General features: G+C 36.1%; 1 protein-coding gene across 13 annotated transcripts in view; it reads right to left on the reverse strand.

The window, feature by feature from the left end:
* MSR1 (macrophage scavenger receptor 1) overlaps positions 1-25313 on the reverse strand; it is a 681840-nt gene that overhangs the window by 173294 nt on the left and 483233 nt on the right. Inside the window, exon 4 of one of the 13 annotated variants that reach the window (XM_081521504.1) lies at positions 15352-15513. The exons of the other annotated variants lie outside the window; for them this stretch is intronic. The gene's annotated coding sequence lies outside the window, so the exon portion shown is untranslated. The remainder of the gene's footprint in view (positions 1-15351; positions 15514-25313) is intronic. 13 annotated transcript variants of the gene reach the window in all.

Genomic DNA, 25313 nt, shown 5'->3' on the forward strand with positions numbered 1-25313 from the left:
ATCAAGATCTTTAGGTTGTTGGCAAAGAGAAATATAATTGGTTTTTATACTGATTTTGAATTAAGCCGTTTGGTGAATTGTCTGATGAATTATGATAATTTTTTTGCTAAATTCTTGTGGTATCCTATGTAGGCAATTACTTAATTTGTAACTAATATTTATTTGGTTTATTTTCAAATATTTAATTATTTCCCTATATTTTAAATTTTTTTTTATTCAACAAAATGAAATATTGAATAAAAGCTATGACAATGGCCATTTTTTCTCATTTACTGTATTAAAAATGTTTCTAATGTTTAATATTAACTTCATATTAGTAGTAGATATCATTCAATGTGATAAAGATGAATTCTATTTCTAACTGGAAAGTATGTTAAAAATAAAGTGGTATTGAAACTTTTCAAATGTTTCTAATACATATATTGAGATAATATTGTGGTATTTATTCAATTTGTTAGCATGGGAAATTTCCCCAACACTAAAGCAGTATTCTCTTCTTGAATAAATTCGAATGGCTATTTTTGTGTGTCAATATTAATGAGATTGATTATGCCATCCTCATCTAGTTTTGACAACAGTTATATAAGTCTTATTTAAAAAAAGTGACAATGTTCTCTTTTTATTTTCTCTGGCAAAGTTTGTAAATAATAGAAATTAAATGTTTATAGGAATTATCTATTTGATAGTTTGGTGAACAAAACTTTCAAATCATCTAAAAACCATTTGTTGTATATTTTTAAAAGTATTTAAATTCCTTAATTTGTTATAAATATTTTCAAGCTTCTTGTGAATTAGTTTTGAAAGCTATGTTTTCCTTAGATTTGATCATTTTTTTCTTTCATGAAAATCAATTTTATTTGAAATGTATCTCCACTGAATTGAACAGGGTCAATATCAACTAAATCTATGTTCATTAATATATGTTGAAACTATAGGATAAACAATTTTAATTATAAAACTTGACTTGAAATTATTAAATAATAAAATTTTATGGGTGTTTCAGTATATAATAAATTTCATTACATGGATATTCCCAAGATGGTAAGAATGCTGTAAAAAAAGAAAAAAAAATGAAACTTTTTAAGTGAACTCTGTTATCAAAGATATGAGAGAAAGGTTTTTTAAATGATCATATCTAGATTTCATTCTGTTTTGGAATGACTCCCAGAGTAACCTGAATAAATTAAGGACAGCCAGTTATAATTAACAATGGTTCACCCACAGGTTTTACCTTAATTGAGAAGTCTGGATACAGAAAATTAAATAATGGGAAGAGATTTACTGAGTGCTGTGAACAAAACATAAGTTTTATTATTGTCCTATCATTACACTTTTGGTCTCAAAGCAGTTTATGTTTATAAATCAAATTTTGCAATTCAACTTTCTGTGTCACTTTTCTATTTGCAAAAAGGGGGAAAAACAATAGACCTGACTTTAGTTTTCGAGTGTATTCATTTATCGTACATCTTATAGAATATCCTGCATGTAGTAAGTGTAGAGTGTTAGCTATTAATACTAATATTGTTGGCAGAGTTATGACTTGCAGGTTCAGTATGACCCCTTCTCAATTATGGCACAGTGGCTGCCATTTTGCTCATTTGTGCATTCATCACAATATATGACACAATGTTATCCTCAAAGATCGTCAACAATCATTTTAATTTAAGTGAGCTAAACGCTGAGATACTGCTATTTTTCACCAATATTGACTTTTTAAAGATTCTGTTTTGTCTGCTAGGTGAGCAGACAAGTCTACTTCCGGGATCACATGATTCGTTCTGCCCAATAGGTAGCAAGCATTTGTGACATGTGTCACTTTTTGGCCTAAGCATTTAATTCCAGAGCATATTTCTCTGCTGTGTCATTTCATGCCAGAGCAACAGAGGTGCCTTATTCCTGGTGGTGGAGCTAAAAGATGACACAACTTCTGTTGACCTGAGTCCCTAATGTTCTGTGTGGAGCAGAGCCCTGTACAAACCTTCACGTGATCAGACAGTGCTGCGCTGTATTTAGCCGTTCAGTCGTGTCTGACTCTTTGCAACCCTAGTGGAACAAGACCTTTTTATTTTTTTTAATATCTTAAGCCACAGACACTTTTGGGGATGTGTGTCACTACAACAAAGCTGACTCTATCATAACTGATTTTACCTTTTTTTATTATGAGGTAAAATACTAGCATTTGTACAAAGCTTAGTGTTATCTCCTCATTACTTTTTCATAGTGGGAAGTTGTTCAAATAGACGAAAATGAAGAGTCTGAACAAGTCATAAGTAAATAACCATCCACTGGCTTTTCAAAGTGTTTGTTGCTCTGTGTAGGATAGATACTAAAAAGCAATTTGACTATAGTAAATGTTGAAAAAAAATGAGGTGAAAGCATTTATGCATAACAGACACCCAGTAAATTCTTCTTGATTAATAAGAACTTCATATAACTAGGGTTTTGCAAATGTCCCAAAGCCCATCAATACATGAATTTGTGGCAATTCTGAGCCAGAGATGTGTTGCCTCATCTATTTTTGTCCAGAATTAGAGCCCTCAGGATTCTTCTAGAGATTGTGAAATCAATCTTTTCAAGGACCATAAAATAAACATATCTCAACATGTTCCCCTTCAGCTTCTCATTTCACTTTAAATTGAAACTGTAATGGATTTCCGGCTAGGTTGTATTACAGATTTTTCTCTACTTCAAATCAGGAAATATCAGGGAATGGGTGGTGGAAAAGGAGAGTTCTCCCCGTGTGTTTGAGTCATGATCAACTTGCCACATATTCAGTCGACTTGTTATAACATTTCTGTCTCTATCTTACTCCTCTCTAACCTCATAAAGCTGTATCTTAAAGCATTTGAGGGAAAAATGAATAAAAGTGGTAGAAACATAAGAAAAAAATGTTTTCCTAATATTTAAGCCTCCAGATTCAATATTCAAGCTGGGCTGGATTCCAGTGAACCACTTACTACTTTTCAAACTGTTCCAGCAATTGTCTTTCTTTTTTTTTTTTAATTTCTAAAAGCTATCATTAATAACCATTTGTTAAGAGTATACTCTCTGTGAATCCAAGATAGGAGATGGAAAATCTTTGCATCAACTCTCAACTATCTGCTTCTCTGGAAAACAAAGAAAGGACTTTGTATATATGATAAAAAAAAAAAAAATAAGCAGAATTTTCAGAGTTTGTCTTTAAGACATTTGTCACTGTGTTCACAGTGGTTTAATTCTACATTCACATCTCTCTGTTATAAATATTTCTTGGTTTTCATATGCCCTCCTCTCACTTTCATCTTTTATTCTTGAAGGCAGAATTTATCACTCTGATTCTCAGGTCAACAGGCTACTTGTTCAATAGGCTTCAAAACTCCTGAAGGTACAATTAGAAAGAAACAAGAAACTCACAAACAGATCATTTCTATGTCAGGGAAGAAACCAGGTGTAGGATTCACATATTCTTTTTTTGCAGCTCATAGAAACAACTGCCTTGCAACATAGATTCTAATATTTACTGTATGAGGATCTTACAATACAGAAAAAGGGTGTACTGACAGGTACTTGAAAATAGTGGTATATTTGAAATCTGCTGGTTGAGAAAGTGCTTAGTAACATAAAGCTTCTAATAACACTTTTACAATAGTTCATGGTGGGTTGTGCTATGATAAAAACAATCTAAGTGATTTATAATAAGGAAGGCTTACTTCCAACTCAAATGGAAGATTTGTAGCTATGGTTTGGCTGTAGGACTACTCCATGTGTCTTAACAGCATCACTTCAGCTGCTAAGCAGACCCCACCATAGACAAGCTGCTCTTGTGGTAGAGAGAGAAGATCAAGAGAGCGAGTAAAGGATGCAATGGCTAGTACAGAGGTAGAGACTTTCAACATTTCTAATCACAGTACATCAACGAAAGCACATCACACAGCCGAGCCAGACAGAAGGGCAAGAAAAAATTCTAACAAGGCAGGCCAAATCATTTGGACTTGTGGATTGCTTATGTAAGTATTCACAACTTAGTATCCTTCTTGTGTCCATAATGCTTGGAATATGACTTCCTAGACTCTCCCTTCTAGACAGAATATTTCACCACTTTTAAATACTTGGCTTTGTGATGGACTTCAGACAAGAGACAATGATATAAATGGCGGTTCTCTACTTCTGAGCATAGAGCCTTTCATTTTTACACTTTCTCTTGGACCCCTGTCACAGCCAGAGAAGAGATAATTCACCCAGTTGAGGCAACCTTAGACAAGACAGCCACAGACAACTTCTCAGTTTCTACAAATGCATTAAAATAACCCTCACCAAGATCAACCAGGTCTGGCACTGACCAGAAGACAACTCTGGAAAAATAGCACCTCGTAATAGAAAAAGTTGCTCCCTTATGATATTATGTTTTTAATCATTTTGTTCATTACCATTGCATTATCATGGCAACAGATAACTGAAACATATGGCAATTATACAGGTACAAAATCTTACAGGATGAGAGGAGTGTTGAATAAAACAGAACAATAGTGTAGTCTTTCATATTTTTAAAATTAATTATATTTTACCTAAAGTACAGGAAAAATTTCAAATTTTTTTACCTAAAAAATATATTACTATGTAATATTATTTAGACTTAAACAAATTAGTACATGTAAGAGTCACGAACTTCTTGAAAAACTGTTAACTATTACCTTCCCAGGAGTTTCAGATCAATAAGTTGGCAATTTTGTGTAATAATTCCTGTAATCTAGTAAACTCAGCAGATGCTCTTCTTGGTAGTTTCTTCAGGGAGACTTCATTACTCTAATTTTTCATAAGAAAATAATATGTCTCTGATTAGTTAAGTATATAGAATCAATCAATCAATAATTCAGTCTCTCAGTCATGTCCGACTATGCGACCCCATGAACCGCAGCACGCCAGGCCTCCCTGTCCATCACCAACTCCCTGAGTCCACCCAAACCCATGTTCATTGAGTTAGTGATGCCATCCAACCATCTCATCCTCCGTTGTCCCCTTCTCCTCCTGCCCTCAATCTTTCCCAGCATCAGGGTCTTTTCCAATGAGTCAGCTCTTCGCATCAAGTGGCCAAAGTATTGGAGTTTCAGCTTCAACATCAGTCATTCCAACGAACACCCAGGACTGATCTCCTTAGGATGGACTGGTTGGATCTCCTTGCAGTTCAAGGGACTCTCAAGAGTTTTCTCCAACACCGCAGTTCAAAAGCATCAATTCTTCAGCGCTCAGCTTTCTTTATAGTCCAACTCTCACATCCATACATGAACACTGGCAAAACCATAGCCTTGACTAGATGGACCTTTGTTGGCAAAGTAATGTCTCTGCTTTTCAATATGCTGTCTAGGTTGTTTATAACCTTCCTTCCAAGGAGTAAGCATCTTTTAATTTCATGGCTGCTGTCACCATCTGCAGTGATTTTGGAGCCCAGGAAAATCAAGTCAGCCACTGTTTCCACTGTTTCCCCATCTATCTGCCATGAAGTGATGGGACTGGATGCCATGATCTTAGTTTTCTGAATGTTGAGCTTTAAACCAACTTTTTCACTCTCCACTTTCACTTTCATACAGAGGCTCTTCAGTTCTTCTTCACTTTATGCCATAAGGATGGTGTCATCTGCATGTCTGAGGTTATTGATATTTTTCCTGGCAATCTTGATTCCAGCTTGTGCTTCCTCCAGCCCAGCGTTTCTCATGATGTACTCTGCATATAAGTTAAATAAGCAGGGTGACAATATACAGCCTTGACGTACTCCTTTTCCTATTTGGAACCAATCTGTTGTTCCATGTCCAGTTCTAACTGTTGCTTCCTGACCTGCATACAGGTTTCTCAAGAGGCAGGTCAGGTGGTCTGGTATTCCCATCTCTTGAAGAACTTTCCACAGTTTATTGTGATCCACACAGTCAAAGGTTTTGGCATAGTCAATAAAGCAGAAATAGATGTTTTTCTGGAACTCTCTTGCTTTTTCGATGATCCAGTGGATATTGGCAATTTGATCTCTGGTTCCTCTGCCTTTTCTAAAACCAGGATGAATATCTGGAAATTCACGGTTCATGTATTGCTGAAGCCTAGCTTGGAGAATTTTAAGCATTCCTTTACTAGCGTGTGAGATGAGTGCAATTGTGCGGTAGTTTGAGCATTCTTTGGCATTGCCTTAACTTTATGATTTGCCATTTCACTGTTTTTTGTTCTTAGATCTTTTGCCTCAAAAATTTTCAACATCTCATACTATGTGCTTAATAGAAAAGTATTATATGCTGCTTTGATTTTTGATTAACTTGATTTTAATTTAAGGTTTTTATAAATTTAAAATTCAGTTCTTTGATTACACCAGCTATACTTTAAATGGTCAACAGCCACTTGGAGCTTGTGGCTACCATACTAGACATAGTCAGAGTAATTAATAGTGATCTTCATGAGTAGAATTTGATTAATTGCATTTAAGGAGGTTAACTATAGAAATAAAAATGAAGATGTTCAAAGGTTGATGATAAAGATATTATTTCTGTAGCTTGTACATTTGCTACTCAATATTAAGCATTTGAACACAATAGTGGGTAAATTTAAAAGGTGTTTTGTTTTGCTTGTATATGCCTGATTTAACCTCTACATGTTACAACAACAACAAAAAAATTATAATTGAAAAGACATTCTAAATGAACAAATCTGTAACAAATGCTAGTGTGTGTTAGTTGCTCAGTTGTGTCCTACTCTTTGCCACCCTATGGGCTGTAGCCCACTAGGCTCCTCTGTCCATGGAATTCTCCAGCAAGAATAATGGGGTGGGTAGCCATTCTCTTCTCCAGGGGATCTTCCTGACCCAGGGATTGAACCCAGATCACCTGCATTGCAGGCAGATTCTTTACTGTCTGAGCCAAACAAATGCTAACTGGAGCCAAACACAAGAAGCCATATAGCCCGTTTCTTGCAATCATCTAATTTGGGCAAATGACCCATTACAGCTTTCCTCTTTCTCTGGCAAGTTTCTGTAGAGCAGTTCTAGTCAAATGCTGACATGGAGATATATATAACTGGTTTCTTTTTACAGCCTTGTCATGAACCACATGTATCACTTTGGAGGAATCATTTGAAGTTGATTCTCAGTACTACTGTTACACAAAATGCAAAATTAGTTATATGTCAAGATAGTGCTTTTCCTTCTGCGATCATGAACAAGCGGTCACTTTTGTGCAAGGATAAAAAAACAGGTAGGAAACAAAATTGACTGGACTGAAATAACACACAGCTAAATCTTGACCTTTGATCTATAAAGTAAATCTGAAAAAAAAAAAAAGGTCACTGGGGATTGAAGGCATGTTCCTTAAATAAGCTGGAATACATTATTTTGGGAAGTTCCCTACAGTATCACCTGAATTTATATGTCCGTAAGTAAGAAAGAAGTTTTAAAAACAGCACTTCTAAATGATTAGTCCAAAATTAGACAGTATTTTCCGGGTGCCAAACTACATTTCTGCAACATTAATACACGAGGACACGATCACAATTGCATGAATGTCACCTGTCACACAATATCTATCAAACTCTCTATCATTGTTCCTCCAATGTTTCCTGGTCATAAAATGAATAAACTGTTTAGAAGTTGGAAACCGTGGTTGCTGGGAGCCTGTGATCTTAGTTCTATACTCTAATATCAAATTCCACCATTGTATACAAGAGTGTCTGTGATCGTAAATATTTGGATTAACAAATGAATGCTTTACTCTCTTTTCACAGGAAAAAAAACATGACATCACATTTAAACCTACAAAACAGTTTTGCAGTTCTTATGGAGGAAATCCTATGTTTTAGTAGCAAGAGCACGGTTGGGAATTATAAAGCTTTGCTTATGCTTCTGGCTTTATTGCTGACATGCTGTTTGGCATTAACATCAAACTTCCCACTGCCTCAATTGCTCATGTGTGTAATGAGTTCTTCTCTTACACCACTGAGGTCTACTTAACAAGAATAATATGAGAATTAATTGGGGAGGGGCAGTCTTTAACTTGCTTATTGCTGCTCTAAGAAATATATTGCAAAATAAACCAAAGTTACTTAATATTAGTAGTTAAAATGCTTTCTAAATATCTTCAGATACGATACTTTTGACTTAATGGTTTCCAAAAGGAGCAACAAAAATTCAAGCACTCTCCACTTGGAATCAAGGAATGACCACCCATCTCCAGTTTTAAATAGTGAAGTGTTTCCATCCACATACTACTCATCAGCCTACTTCTCCTACAGTGACACAGAATGAAAGGCAAGCACCTGCTCTCACACAGTGAAATGAAGATCCATACTAACCAAGCCAATGAATAGGTGGTAATCATTCTCCAGGGGTAAAAAACCAAAACCAAAACCAAAACACCTTGCTTTGCTGGAGTTCCTAATGCAAGTGATTTGAAAAAAAGGGTAGTTAATTATAAAATCCTTGGCTCACAGTTTTTTTCCTTGACTATCATTAAGTATGGTTCAACATTTATTAATGTTGAACATTAGTGTCTAAAAATCTGACAGCAATTCTATTTTCTTTGGTTTATCTGAGATAAGGACCTGAGTATAAAAATATGTAATCTGTTGGAATACAATTTTCTAACCATTTTTTAAAATATGCTCAGTTTTTTAATTTCTGTGTCTGAAAAAATTATTCTAATATCGTAATATGGCCAAGTGTTACAGGTTAATTCTATCCAGGTGAAATTGTGGTATTTCTAAGCTTTCTAGAAAAGAAACACAGAAAATTCTAGAGTCTAAGGTCATTTGGAAAATGTGTTTCAAGGGGAAAGAGACCAAGTTACAAGTTTCACCTATTAAGGAGTTGTTTACTGCTAGTGAAAGTGAAAGTTGCTCAGTCGTATCCGACTCTGCAACCCCATGGTCTTTACAGTTCATGGATTCTCCAGGCCAGAATACTGGAATTGGCAGCCTTTCCCTTCTCCAGGGGATCTTCCCAACCCAGGGATTGAAAAAGGAAATTATGGTATTTATCCCAAAATTCTTGTTTTTAATAGGTTATTTTAGAAATTAAAACATGAATACTTAATTTATCAAAAATCGTATGTTAATCAAAAATTTTATCCTTCTTGATAGTACAAGGACCATTAAATATTTTAATTAACTCTTATCTTGCTTACCATAGTACATGCTATCATTGTCTTGCTCATATCAGTTTAGAACTTCTCACACTGCTATACCTAAATTTCAACCACCAGCCCCTCCAATGCCACCTGAGGATCGAAAGGCAGTCCAGATGTGTTTAGGAATAATGTACTCTAACAGTATCTCACAAACACTGACTCTACAAGGGCTGGAAAATTTCCTAGATCTTTCAGCTCTCTGAATGCTGCTTCCCAGATTTCCCCAACAGGTGTGAGCTACAATTGCCCACAGTGATAACTTACTTGATGACACCATTTATTGGCTTGTTCAGTTCCCATACCACTGTTTTCTGACCTCACCTTCTAAATGAACTACTTAACACTCAAAGATCCATCTCAAAGACAGCTTCCAGGGGAACTCAATCAAATTGATGGTCCTAGGTCCTAGAGGTGGTCCTAGGAAACAGACTATTCAGGATGGAATTTTAGAATTGGTTCACTAACATGACAGATGACAGTATGGGCTCAAGGACTAGGGGTGACTGAGAACGATCAGAATGCCTGACCATCCTACAACCCAAAGTGAATTGGGATGGACACTGGTGGAAAAGACTGACTGATGTAGCCAACAAACTGAACATGAAAGACACGAATATGTTGGTAAATATATAAGAAATATGAAAGAATTCATTGTTGTTAATTGCCATCAGCACTTTAAGGAAGAAACTGGCAATCCCATGGTAATCAATTATTAACTCAAGGCATGTTGTGAAACCCAGAAGGCCTTCATGTCAGTATCTAAAGGGCCTTTCATTTCTAGCAGCAGGGAACTATATTTTCAGATGATGCTGAAAACAGTCCAGGATCTAACTGGGAGATTAAAAAAATTCCAAACAAGCTGGAGTAAATAGGAAAAACCCATTCTTCTCCATGTGCTTCTCATGAACCCTTCCAGCCTGTTAGTCTCAGAATGCTCGGATGGTGATCTGGGTGCATGAACAGCAGGAGATAAAGCCCCAGCATTCAGATACTTCTCAAGCCCCTCAACACACAAAAAGGACAAGTAACTAGCTGTGCTGTGCTCAGTCACTCAGTTGTGTCTGACTCTTCAAGACCCCATGGACTGTAGCCCGCCAGGCTCCTCTGTCCATGGAATTCTCCAGGCAGGAATCTTGGAGTGGGTTGCCATGTCCTTCTGTAAGAGATCTTCCCAACCCAGGGATAGAACCTGTGTCTCCTGCATCTCCTACATTTCCTGCATTGGTAAGCAGATTCTTTACCACTGTGCCCCCGGAAGCCAATAAGTAACTAGCTAGATATATAGAAATGATTTTATAAAAATGGAATCATCCTATGCTGGATTAATAAAATCTTTACACTTGTTTACAAGAAATTGAAAGAAGAAAAATAAACTAGACTGAAGTTAAGCAATTTAAGTATTCCAATTAAATATTTTTTAACCACAATACATTTCTCTAAGGTTATAAAAATAGATTGTAAAAAAAAGCATTATGATGAGAGGGTCAATATGTTTTTATACTGACTATTTTCTGCTTGATAGAGTATCAATTACATTCCTGCAAAGAAAGGATAAGGAAATTAGTATCATAAGATCTCCTAACCATAAATCCCCATCTATTGATTTTTTATGATACATAAATAGATATATATATATTCCACCACATAGATATTTTCTCAAATGCCAACATTTAAATCTACTCAATTTTCATCATGGACTTTTTTTATCCCTGAGAGATTAAATATACATGTGGACCATGACCAGACCAAATATAAAAATGGAACTCTGATCCACAAGCTGCAACAACCTGCCTGGGAAACTAACTCCTTACCTACAATAACTAGCCCAGAAAGTCAGTCTCACTTGAAGGAAGGCAGACTGCTATCTCTAGTAACAATACTGCCCCTGGAAGTCAAACAATGTTGCTCCAGTAATCTCTATAATAACAAGCAGCTCCACATGGCCAGGGCTTGATTAGTCAACAACAGCTTCCCTGCTTTTTGTCCACACTTCCAATTTAGGACCAAGAGAGAAAACCAAATACACACTCTTAATCAATCACAGAGGAAACCCACTTCTCATTAGTCTACCTATAGCTTTCCCATGACAACAGTCAGGGCATCCCTAAAGCCTTCCTTCTCCACCACCTCCCTGCCCGTAGTTGAGTGCTGCCAAAATGCAAATGATGGTGGTTGACCCCCTTGTTACAGCAAGCTCTGAATAAATAGGCTTTGCTTGTTCTCATCTGTTTCATCTTTATTTCTACATCACAATTTTTTCATTCAAAAGTAATTTTTTCTTGTTTTCATTATAATTTTTGAGTTAATTTCTTCAAGTTATTCTTTGTCTATTGCTATTTCAGTAATTTATATTATTTCTTTTGTTCACAACTATTTCTATTTTAATTTCTCTTTTTCATATTTTTATGTTGGGTGCTTAGATCATTAATTTCACTTTCTTCTATTCTAATCTAAGCACTTGACAGTATACATTTCTTTTCAATTCTGGTTTAGATGCACCCAACATATTTCTGTTGTCATTCGAAATGTTTTTTAAAATTTCTGTGTAATTCCTTCTGTGACTTAATTTTAAAATATTTGGGTTTTCAATATATCATTTTTAATAGACTTTGAATATATTTTCATTGTTGTCTGACAAATATTTTTATGATGTATTGAAACATGTATATGTACTGAGAACTACTAAATGTCTCATATGTCCTTTAAAATCATGTACACTCTTAAGTAGTTGATATAATATTTCTATAAATATCAATTAGCTCAGATTGGTTCACAGTGTTGTTAAAATCTTATGTATTTACTAAACATTTTTTTTTTTTGTCTATTTGTTTTCACCAATTACTGACAAAAGGGCTTTGAAATCTGCTCTGTTGTGGATTTGTCTGTATCTTTTTTCTATTCTGTAAAATTTTTTTATCACATTCTTTGAAATTCTGTTAAGTGCATGCATATTTCAAATTTCTATGAATCCTTGAAGTATTGATTCTTTTATTACTGCAAATTATCTCTCTCAGTCTCTAATACTCTGCCCCAAGACATTTACTTTGATACAGCCATTGCTTAGTGTTTGCAATGGCAACTCTACTACAGACTATTTTAAAATATTCCTCTATAAACACAATTATCTGTATTTCAAACAGAGTTGGCTCTTGCTTTTTCACCCACTCTGATGATCTTGAACTTTTAACTGGGGGGAGGGAGGTTAGTCCATTTACATGTAATGTAACTACTGACATGATTAGGCTTAATAATATTTGTTACTTATTTTCTATTTATCCTACTTTATCTCTGTTTCTTTGCTCCTATTTTTGTCTTCTTTTCAGTGAACTGAATATTTTCAAAATTCCACTTTTTCTTTTCTTTTACTATTTTAACTCTACCTCTTTGTGTTAATTTTTTTACTGATTATTCTATAGATTATCTTAGCCATCTTATGTTATTACAGTTTACCTTTAAATAATATTTCACCATTTCATAATGTAAAAACTGTTAACTTTATTATTTCTTCTATCCTTCTCTCATCTTTTGTGCTATCCTATAAATTTACCTGTACTTTTGCCAAAAATTTCAAAATACCTTGTTATTGTTTTAAACAGTGTAGACATGTGTATACAAATACATATGAGTACACACATATATGTGTGTGTGTATACACGTAACACATTCTATAAGAAAGCCCTTCATTGCTTCCAGTCGGTCTAAGGTTTTGTCTGGTATCATTCTCTTTCATCTTAAAGTATTTCTTTTAGCATTTATTGTAATGTATTTCAGTTATAAATAAATCATTTCAGTTTTGGTCCACCTGAAATCGTCATTTTCCTCCTTTAAACTGAACAATATTTTCATTGGCTATGGAATCCTAGATAATTTCTTTAGCACTTTGAAAATGAAATTTTAGTGTTTTCTAGTCTCAATTGTTACTAATGAGCAGTCAGAATCACCGTCAAATCTTGGTTCTTCTGTATGTTATGTCTTTCTCTGGCTGCTTAAACATTTATTACTCTAATTTTTCAGCAGTTTGACTATGATGTGTCTTGCTGTAGTTATCTTTTTATTTATCCTCCTTTAGAATTTGCTCAGTTTCTTAGATGTGTGATTTGATAGTATTCAACAATTTTGGAAAGTTCTCAGACATTACCTTTTTAAATATTTTACCTGTACATTCTCATTTTCTTTCTCTGTGCTCAATTACATGTGTTATACCACTTAATATTTTGCCACAGACATTGGCTGTTCTGTTTTTCTTTTGTTTGCTTTTTCCTCTCTCCTTTTCTTTTCTGTTCTTTTTTTCCCCCCAGTTTGGATACTTTCTCCTCCTCTGTTGTCATGTTCACTGATTTTTACTTTCGCTGTCTCTGTTGCAAAACCCATCTAATGAATTATTTTTTCTGTCTTATATTTTATTTAGTATATCCCTCTGGTTCTTCTTTTTGTATTAATAGTTTATTTTTTATTTTCAGAAAATTTCCAACTGTTGACACATGTTGGCCAGTTTTCCCAACAAATATTTAGGCATTTTTGTCACAGTTATTTTAAAGATCCTATCTAACATTTTAAATTTTATCATAGTTATTTTAAATAGCTTTTCTGACATTTCCAATTTTACACTCATCACAGTATTTATCTATATTGACTATTTTCCTGATTTGTGGTTAAATGCTCTTTTTATTCTATTTTGGGGAGCTATTGCTCTCTTGTAGAAAATAACAATAGAAACTGTTATGTTTTGATGTTAAAAGCAAAACCTTCAAGTATACTTCCTTATACTGATAAGTTGCTAGAGTCAATAAGCTAAATCAATAACATCTATAGTGAAAGGAAATCTGGGATTTGATATAAATTTTACGCTTAAATTTCCCATTGGTTTTGACTACAAGATCAGAAATCTTCCTTTTGTAAGGTTTGGTAGCTAAGGGCTGGTGTTATTCCAATAAGCCATTTTCTCTTTACAGCCAAGCCCCAGCTTTAGGATTCAGAACTTCCCTTCATAGACAGGCTCCAATTCTGGAGTCCTGCTCTCTGTTTTCCAGTCCTACTCTTGGCTTACTCTTCACTCTAGCCTTCTACCCTGTCTCATCCTTGAAGTAGAGATGCTCTATATTTTATGAAAGCAAAGGATAATTAGGAGGAATTTCTCTCAGGTTTTCTACCTTTAGCTTTCCAAAGTCAAGCATGTCTTGGAAAAACTTCTCAGTTTTCCTGTGCCAATTTCAGGCTTCAGGTGCTGAAAGTCTGAGGTGCCTTTAGTGGATTTATCATGCTCTGACCCCAGTCATTTGTGGAGAATTCCCACGCACAGAGTGAAAAGCTGTGAGAAACACCTGCTCGCTCAGACTTAGGTGGAACCTATGACTCACACGGTACCTGACTCCTCAGCATCCTCATGTTATAATCGTCCAAATAGAGCCACAAAAAGTTCATGATGATTTATCAGTTTCTCTTTATGCTTTCAACGGTAAACTTCTCATCTTCTAATGCCACTACTCCACCGGGGAAGGTGAGATCTACCTTGGTTCTCTCATCTCCTAGACAGTGCTATCACCATCCAGAATTTAGAGGATTAACTTTTATTGAGTCTTCAGGTCATGATGGTGAAGCAAACAAATTAACAAACAAAAACAGTGATTCTGTAGATTATTTGGCTTGTTTTGCCTGTTAGGCTATGGCTGATGTTCTTTTGTGACTTTACATCATTACTAGAAGCAAAATATGCAATTAGATATTGTCACATTTCTAAGATTGAAAAACTTAATAAAATGGACTGGGAAATCATTAGGGATAGTCATATGTGACGTGTATTATTTATATCTGTGTTTCATCTGCTGACAACCTAAATATTCTTCACTTAATAAAATAAATCTGAGGAATATAGAATAATCTGAAAATCTTTGGAAAAAATATTTTCTCCACAAAATATTTTGAATATTTTTACATGAAGATCACAATATTTTTCATTATTTTACCCAATCCAGCAACAAAGAATTGAAATTCAGGAAACAGACAGCCTACTGTTAACAGATGCCATCTCATGGTGGAATAATGTTATCTAAAGGTGGGCAAAATCTCTGACCTCAGGAGACTGCTTGTTAAAATTTTGCTTGTGTGCATCTTTCCTGAGATCATTAAATATCAAGTCACTGCTGCTGAAGTTACCTGCACAGAAAAGTTTTTTGCTTATTTTACCACTGACAAGATAGTAAGAAAAAGACACACACTCAAATACCTTTACAGAATCGTATTGCTGCAATGTGTTGCTGCTGCTGCTAAGTTGCTTCAGTCGTGTCCGACTCTGTGCGACCCCATGGACTGCAGCCCACCAGGCTCCTCCATCCATGGGATTTACCAGGCAAGAGTACTGGAGTGGGGTGCCATTGCCTTCTCCTTGCTGCAATGTGATGATGTGCAAAAATACCTCAATGTGACAAAGTGAAAAAATGACACGTTTCAAGCCATTCATGAATTTGGTTCTAGTAAGAGATGGATGGGTGTGCATACCCAACTGCACAGTCGTGTTCAACTCTTTGTGACCCCATGGACTGCAGCAATCCAAGCTCCTCTATCCATGGGATTTCCCAGGCAAGAATACTGGAGGGAGTTGCAATTTCCTCCTCAAGGGGATCTTCCCAACCCAGGCATCGAACCCACATCTACTGAGTCTTCTGCATTGGCAAGTGAATTCTATACCAATGAGTCACCTGGGAGCCCAATAAGAAATGTGTATTTCACATAAAGTATAATTTTATCTGCTCAGCATGGTTCATTAGTGAAGATTTCTGACAAAATCTGGTCCACTGCAGGACTGAATGGCAAACCACTTCAATATTCTTGCCTTGAGAATCCAATGAACCATATGAAAAGCAGAAAGATATGACACTGGAAGATGAGCCCCTCAGGTCAGAATGTTCAATATGCTACTGGGGAAGAGTGGGAAATAGTGCTAGAAAGAATGAAGAGGCTGGGCCAAAGCTGAAACGACTCTCCGTTGTGGATATGTCTGGTGGTGAAAGTAAAGTCTGATGCTATAAACAATACTGCATAAGAACCTGGAACATTGGGTCCATGAATCAAGGTAAATTGGATGTGGTCAAGCAGGAGATGGCAAGCATGAACACTGACATGTCAGGAATAAGTGAACTAAAGTGGACAGAAACGGACAAATTTAATTCAGATGATCATTCTATCTACCACCATGGCAAGAGTGCCTTGGAAGAAATGGAGTAGCCATCATAGTCAACAAAAGAGCTCAAAATACAGTACTTGGGTGCAATCTCAAAAACGACACAATGATCTTTGTTCATTTCCAAGGCAAACCATTCAATATCACAGCAATCCATGTCCATGCTCCAACCACTAATGTTGAAGAAGCGGAAGTTGACTAGTTCTATGAAGACCTACAAGACCTTCTTGAGCTAACACCAAAAAAGATGTCCTTTTCATCAGAGGGGATTGGAATGCAAAAGTAGGAAAGTCAAGAGACACTTGGAGTAACAGGTAAGTTTGGCCTTGGAGTATAAAATGAAGTGGGGCAAAGGCTAACAGAGTTTTATCAAGAGAACACACTGGTCATAGCAAATACCCTCTTTCAACAACACAATCATTCCAATCCCAAAGAAAGGCAGTGCCAAAGAATGTTCAAACTATTGTACAATTGCACACATCTCACATGCTAGCAAGGTAATGCTCAAAATTCTCCAAGCCAGGCTTCAAGAGTATGTGAACCATGTACTTCCAGATGTTCAAGCTGGATTTGGAAAAGGCAGAGGAACCAGCGATCCAATTGCCAACATCCGTTGGATCATAGAAAAAGCAAGATAATTCCAGAAAAACATCTACTTCTGCTTTACTGACTATGCCAAAGCCTTTGACTGTGTGGATCACAACAAACTGTGGAAAATTCTTAAAAAGATGCAAATATCAGAACACCTGACCTGCCTCCTGAGAAATCAGGATGCTGGTCAAACAGCAATAGTTAAAACTGGACATGGAACAACAGGCTGGTTCAAACTAGGGAAAGGAGTACGTCAAAGTTGTATATTTTCACCCTGCTTATTTAACTTCTATGCAGAGTACATCATGTGAAATGCCCGACTGCATGAAGCACAAGCTGGAATCAAGATTGCTAGAAGAAATATCAACAACCTCAGCTATTCAGATGATACCACTCAGGTGGCAAAAATCAAAGAGGAACTAAACAGCCTCTTTATGAGGGTGAAAGAAGAGAGTGAAAAAGCTGGCTTAAAACTCAACATTCAGAAAACTAAGATCATGGCATCTGGTCCAATTACTTCATGTCAAATAGATGGGGGAAAAGTGGAAACAATGACATATTTTATTTTGTTGGGATCCTAAATCACTGCAGATGGTGACTGCAGCCATGAAATTAAAAGACACTCACTCCTTAGAAGGAAAGCTATGACAAACCTAGACAGTGTACCAAAAAGCATAGGCATCACTTTGCTGACAAAGGTTCATACAGTGAAAGCTATGGTTTTTCCAGTAGTCAAGAACTGGACCATAAAGAAGGCTGAGTGTCAAAGAAATGGTGCTTTCGAATTGTGGTGTTGGAGAAGACTCTTGAGAGTCCCCTGGACTGCAAGGAGATCAAACCAGTCAATCCTAAAGGAAATCAGCCCTGAATATTCATTGGAAGGACTGATGCTGAAGCTGAAACTCGAATACTTTGGCCACCTGATGTGAACAGCTGACTCATTAGAAAAACCCTGATGCTGGGACAGTTGAGAGCAGGAGGAGAAGGGGACGACAGAGGACGAGATGGTTGGATGGCATCACCGATTCAGTGCAAATGAGTTCGAGCATGCTCTGGGACATAGCGAAGGACAGGGAAGCCAGGTGTGCTATAATTCATGGGGTCACAAAGAGTCAGACAGGACTTAGTGACTAAACAACAACATTTCTATTTATATACATACCATTATATATTTATTAAAATTTCTTCTTTCACAGTAAAATAGTGATATTATGCTTTAAATGTGTAATTTCTAAAAAATGAGCAGAGCTTAGGAAAGCTATCTTCGGACCTAGCATATTTAGATTTCCAAGAATCTTATTTAATTAGAAAAATTTTACTGCAGTTGTCCTTTTTAGTGTTGCAGAGTCTGAAAAATACCTTGCAATTCTCCTCACCTATCGGAAACAAACCTGGTTTCCATGCAAGATAAAAATCATGTAATATGCTTAATTCAGGTTTGTTTAATTTTACAGGTAATTTCTGTTTTTTTAATAGAAATATTTTTTCAGCATGCAACTCAGGGAATAAAGAATGGGAACACAATACTTCTTTAAAAATATCCTGCGTGTGACCAGAAATCCCAACTACTCTGTAGGTAATGAAACTGTATTTTATATTGAGTTACGCACATCTCATTTAAATCTGATTAAAATTTTACAGACATCTTAACCACATGACTTTTTTTAATAGGACTACAGCATATCTTTGAATAACAACTGGTGTGGTTTTCTTGAAAAGTGGGCTACCTGTAATGGTACACTAATGATAGGTAAAAAGACAGAGATGGAATAGGAGCTGGAGAGGCAAGGTGGTTACTTCTATATTATCTTGTACTTGGTGCCATGAAACACTCTGAGGAGTGTAGGTCTGTTGTTTCTGGGGAGAATCATGGTGAAAATACATTATTTAGAATTTTCAGGCTTAGTCTGAAATTGGATAACGTCTTAGTAAAGGTTTAGAGAATTTTCCATTCAGAATATTTTGATGATTTCCTCTGAAACTCATTAAATTCACCATGAATTCTGTTACAGAGTAATCTATAGTTTTACTTGAATAATAAGTCAGAGCTAGAAGTTTAGGTAGCTTTACTTGCTTTCCCTAGTTTCTAGGTCAAAATGAGATAAAAAATAGGTGTAAATATACATCAGAGAATACAGAAGAACATCACTGCAAAGTCCTATGGGTATAAAAAAAGGAAATAATCCTGCATTTAAGTCCATATATGCCCTTATTCCATGGAGTCTGGAAGAGTCAGACGTGATTGCAGCAGCTTATGTCCTTATTGGGCTTCCCTTGTAGCTCAGTGGTAAAGAATCTGGCTGCTAATACTCCAGAAGACACAGAGTCACACACGACTTAGCGACTAAACAATAACAGCAACACCCTTATTGTATGATTTAGGTATATTACAAAAGCTGAGCTTCATCTCTTCTATCTGGCCCTTGGAGTTCATTTAAGATTAGAGGCACTATATGTCAAAAACTTACTATAATGCCTGGCAAATGGCTGGAATGAAGGAGCAGAGTTTACTAAATCTTTCATTGGCTAACTCACAGTGGCCTGATATTTTGAATAAGGATCCTGAACTAAAAGAGTATTATTAAAAACTAATTGATCCACAATTGCAGATAAATGGAATACAAATATATAATATAAAAGAATTGAATTCTTGTTACTATAATTGCTTTTTTCATTAAACTAATATATGTTAGTTACTGCTCCTCTAGACATTTAAACATAATTACACCATAGCATTGTCTCTACATTTTTGTTTAATTCTATGCTTTGTTTATTTTTCAGACAGGTACTATAAAACAAAAATCAGATAATTCATTTTCAAATCATTAAAACTAAACTAGAGAAGAATATCTACACATTTAGCTTTGGCATTTAAATATGACTAGTAAAAATCATTTTATAATGTATTTTACCCAATGTAATAAAAACAAATTTCTTGTGAAGAAATAAATGAATTCAAACATTTTCCATGAGCTGGTAGTTTCCAAACATAAGAAGGATTTTCTCTTTTATTTGGAAATTACAGAACAAAGACAGATAAGTGTTTAAAATGGGGATAAATGATTAAAATGAGAAATTTTCTGTATTTTATAAAACTGACAGTGTATTTCAGAAATTCACTTTAAAGCAAAGATAAAATGACATATCTGACCTAATGCCGCATAACAATAAGTTTAAGGGTTTTTTCTCTCTTAACATGCCAGCTGCTACTCCTGCTGCTTAGTCACTTCAGTTGTGTCCGACCCTGTGCGACCCTATGGACTGCAGCCCGCCAGGCTCCTCTGTCCATAGGATTCTCCAGACAAGAGTACTAGAGTGAGTTGCCATGCCCTCCTCTAGGGGACTGTCCTGACCCAGAGATCGAATCCAGGTCTTCTGCATTGCAGGCAGATTCTTTACCGCTGAGCCACCAGGGAAGCCCTACATGTCAGACAGTGTGCTATATTCTTTTTAGATGCCACTCCAGTTAATTCTCATAGCAACTGAATGAAATAGACAGTGACAGCGTCTTCGCTTTACAGATGTAGAGTTCACTTCTAGAATTCTGTGGGGTTAGAGCTGAGTTAATTCATTCTTTTTTACATAGTTACGGTAAAATACACATAAAACACTATTTAGCATTTGAACCACTTTAAAGTTTATAATTTAATGATATTGAACAGATTCACATTGGTGCATAACCATCACTAGTATCCATCTCTAGAACCTTTCATTATCTCAAACTGAATCTCTGCACCCTTAAAAAACAATATCTTATCCTCCTTTTCTCTCCACCACTGTTCTCTTTCTGACTCTAAGAATTGGACTGTTCTAGGTACCTCATGTAAGTGGGAATAATACAATATTTGTCTTTTTGTGTCTAGCATATGTCACTTATATTATACTTAATAATATCCTCAAGTTTCGCCCATGTGTAACATATCAGAATACCCTCCTTTTTAAGGCTGTATGATATTCCTGTGTGTGTGTGTGTGTGTGTGTGTGCACATGTGAGTGTGTGTGTATAAATATCACACTTTGCTTATCCATTCATCTGTTGATAGATATTGGACATTTGGGTTGTTTCCCCCTTATGGTTACTGTGAATGTTGCCATGAACATTGGTATATAAATATATGTTTGAATCTCTGCTTTCAATTCTTTGGGACATACACTTATAAGTGAAAGTGCTGAGTCACATGGTAATCCTATGTTTACATATTTGAATAAAGAGAATTACTGTTTTCCAGAGCAGCCATAACATTTTACCTTATCACCAGCAACTCACAAGAGTTATGATTTCTCCTTATCCTTACTAACACTTGTTATTTCTTTTCTTTTCTATTTTTTTTAAAAATAGCAGTATTTCATTGTGGTTTTGATCTGCATTTCCCTAATGGGCTTCCCTGGTGGCTCAGCAGATAAAGAATCCTCCTGCAGTCCCGGAGACACAGGAAGCACAAGTTCCATCCCTGGGTCGGGAAGATCCCCTGGAGAAGGGCAGGGCAACCTACTCCAGGATTCTTGCCTGAGAAATCCCAGGGACGGGGAAGCCTGGGGGGCTACAGTCCATGTGGTGGCAAGAGCTGGACACGACTCAGCGACTAACCACCACCACTGTGTGTGTGTATATATAAATACATATACATATGCCAATATCACACCGTTTTGATTATAATAATAACTTGTGAAATCAGGAAGTATAATTTCTCCCACTTGGTAAGCTTAATTTCATCTCCTTTGCAGATAAGTTCTTTTTTCTCCTCTACCTAGGTCTTAGACCTGGATTTTCCTTATCCTTCTTCCTTTTTATTTTTTTTGCCTAAGGAAAGCTGTATTTAGGTTTTAATACTGTTTCTGTTACATTTGCTATGTATTCTTCTTCAAAATTATATTGAAAATCAATATCTGTCATAATTATTTAAGTGATTTCTTAATTATTCTCCTGTTGTTTTATGCTGCACCATTGGAAAATATATGAAAAACATTTCCTTTATTATCAACTCAGTTGTCTAAATCACTAATTAAGTGAAGTAAAGATTAAAGACTATAACTAGAATTTCCAAACACAAATAGATTGGAAGATAATATTGATGCTCAAAGTTCAAAAAGTCTGCTCACATAAAAGAATAGTGAAATAAAGTGATTATTTCCAAACTGGCATACCAAATAAGATTTTTAAAAATCTAAAATTTAAATTGTGGAATAAATACATGTGTGTTCATTTGAATACCAACTCAGAAAGCTACTTTATCATTTTTAAAAGTAAGAAAAATAAAAGTGATTTATTTTTACTGTTTCCACTGTTTCCCCATCTATCTGCCATGAAGTGATGGGACCAGATGCCATGATGTTAGTTTTCTGAATGTTGAGCTTTAAGCCAACTTTTTCACTCTCCACTTTCACTTTCATCAAGAGGCTTTCTAGTTCTTCACTTTCTGCCATAAGGGTGGTGTCATCTGCATATCTGAGGGTATTGATACTTCTCCAGTGAAGAACATGTTGAAAGCATGCAGTCATCCTGTTACTGTGCTATTTATAAGTCAAACCCATCTTGGAATACACTTCTAGAATTGTTCTTCACATTGCATTTACAAACTTGAAAGATGTCCTCAAGAGAAGAACAGGTTGTACAACAAAAAGAAAAGGAAAGAAAGGAAGGAAATAAGAAAATATATACTTAGGAAGACTCAATGCATAAAAGTAATAATTTTTGAAAAACTTTTAGAACACTGATGTTAAGGGGAATACTATAAATTTAGTCAAGTAACCAATCTGTGACCATAGGGGAGGGGAGGAGTGCATATATTGTCATCAGTCAGTTCAATTCAGTTCAGTCACTCAGCCATGTGCGACTCTTTGTGACCCCATGAACCGCAGCACGCCAGGCCTCCCTGTCCATCACCAACTCCCTGAGTCTACCCAACCCGTGTCCATCGAGTCGGTGATGCCATCCAGCCATCTCATCCTCTGTCATCTCCTTCTCCTCCTCCCCTCCGTCTTTTCCAATGAGTCAGCTCTTCACATGAGGTGGCCAAAGTATTGGAGTTTCAGCTTCAACGTCAGTCCTTCCCATGAACACCTAGGACTGATCTCCTTTAGGATGGACTGGTTGGATCTCCTTGCAGTTCAAGGGATTCTCAAGAGTCTTCTCCAACACCACAGCTCAAAAGCATCAATTCTTTGGCACTCAGCTTTCTTTATAGTCCAACTCTCACATCTATATATGGCCACTGGAAAAACCATAGCCTTGACTAGATAGACCTTTGTTACCAAAGTAATGTCTCTGCTTTTAAATATGCTATCTAGGTTGGTCATAACTTTCCTTCCAAGGAATAAGCATCTTCTAATTTCATGGCTACAGTCACCATCTGCAGTGATTTTGGAGCCCAGAAAAATAAAGTCAGCCACTGTTTCCACTGTTTCCCCATCTATCTGCCATGAAGTGATGGGACCGGATGCCATGATCTTAGTTTTCTGAATGTTGAGCTTTAAGCCAACTTTTTCACTCTCCACTTTCACTTTCATCAAGAGGCTTTTTAGTTCTTCTTCACTTTCTGCCATAAGGGTGGTGTCATTTGCATATCTGAGGGTATTAATACTTCTCCAGGCAATCTTGATTCCGGCTTGTGCTTCCTCCAGCCCAGCATTTCTCATGATGTACTATGCATATAAGTTAAATAAGCAGGGTGACAATATACAGCCTTGACGTACTCCTTTTCCTATTTGGAACCAGTCTGTTGTTCCATGTCCAGTTCTAACTGTTGCTTCCTGACCTGCATACAGGTTTCTCAAGAGGCAGGTTAGGTGGTCTGGTATTCCCAAAATTTCAGAATTTTCCACAGTTTATTGTGATCCACACAGTCAAAGGCTTTGGTATAGTCAGTAAAGCAGAAATAGATGTTTTTCTGGTACTCTCTTGCTTTTTCCATGATCCATCGGATGTTGGCAATTGATCTCTGGTTCCTCTGCCTTTTCTAAAACCAGCTTGGACCTCTGGAAGTTCACGGTTCATGTATTGCTGAAGCCTGGCTGGGAGAATTTTAACCATTACTTTACTAGTGTGTGAGATGAGTGCAATTGTGCTGTAGTTGAGCATTCTTTGGCATTGCCTTTCTTTGGGATTGGAATGAAAACTGACCTTTTCCAGTTCTGTGGCCACCGCTGAGTTTTCCATATTTGCTGGCATATCAAGTGCAGCACTTTCACAGCGTCATCTCTAATTTAAGATCCTGGAGTTCAGTTATGCTTCATTTGATTCAGCTCATGCAGGTTAGAGTAGTGTAAATGTAGAGCTGAAATATGGACTGAAACAATCTGACAAAATGACCTTGCAGCCAAGATGAAGCTTCAGTTAATAGCACTAAGGTACACAGAGCTTTCTGAGCAGGGATGTAATTCAAACAGAGCTGTGTATTTGGAAAATTAAACTGACTGTTTTGATTTTGAGTAGGAGACATAGGGAAATCAGAGAGAAGTGTATTTCAATAATCCAAAAAGGCATTTTAACTAACTGGATTGGAATGAAAAATTTTGTAATAGTCTAAGCGCTGTTATAAAGCAATATTAAATGAACTTCAGAATAGAAAAGGATCAGTATCAAGCAGACATGACATATTAGCAGTGTGTAGTTAAGACCATCCAAGATTTACTCTTATGCATTTAAAGACAAATGTTTAAGGAAAAATGACGGCTGGCAATATTGTCATTCCTACACTGTCTTGAATACTCTCCTATCAATGCTGCTGATTTCTCAGTCAAAATACATCTATTTTCCCTAAAAGTCATTCCCCTTGTTGTCAGAAAGCTAGCTGTGTTCTTTCAGTCTCTTACTTTAGCACAATTCAGAATGATTCTGCTGACAAAAAAATTGAAACTTTACTATTTCTCCACTCAATTTTTAGAAAGGCATTAGCCACACTCAAGGTGGAAATCTCCACATATGAGACAGATGTGGACTTTCAGAGTCCAAGATATTGTGTGGTTTTGGGAGAATTTGCGGACCCTGTTGGGAATATGGGAATAGCACCTAGATTTGTCCATTATATTTTCTCTGGTTATAGCAAAGACAAATATAAAGTTCTTGGTAACACGATGATGTTTCTCTCAGGATTACATGCATGTCCTCATGGAAATAGGACAACATGCATGTCCCATTCTCTTACATACACATGCACCCTTCTCACATTAGATCAAGATTACCAGATAAGGATGATGATTTACAGGACTAGCAATTTTGAGTAGAAACATCCCCATGTTCATATTCTCTACTTCCAGTTACAGTGAAGGTGAGGCAATGTTCAGTTATGTGATGTTTCAATAAGATTAATAAGGAAAACGGAAACAAAAAATATGTGTAGGGTTGTTTTTTTAATTGTTATGCAATGAATAAAACTTTAAAAAAAATTTATAGCCTTTATAGATCTACATTACTACAG

Source organism: Giraffa tippelskirchi, chromosome 8, assembly GCF_054371585.1.
Source record: "Giraffa tippelskirchi isolate mGirTip1 chromosome 8, T2T-mGirTip1v1.2.pri, whole genome shotgun sequence".
NCBI lineage: Eukaryota > Metazoa > Chordata > Mammalia > Artiodactyla > Giraffidae > Giraffa > Giraffa tippelskirchi.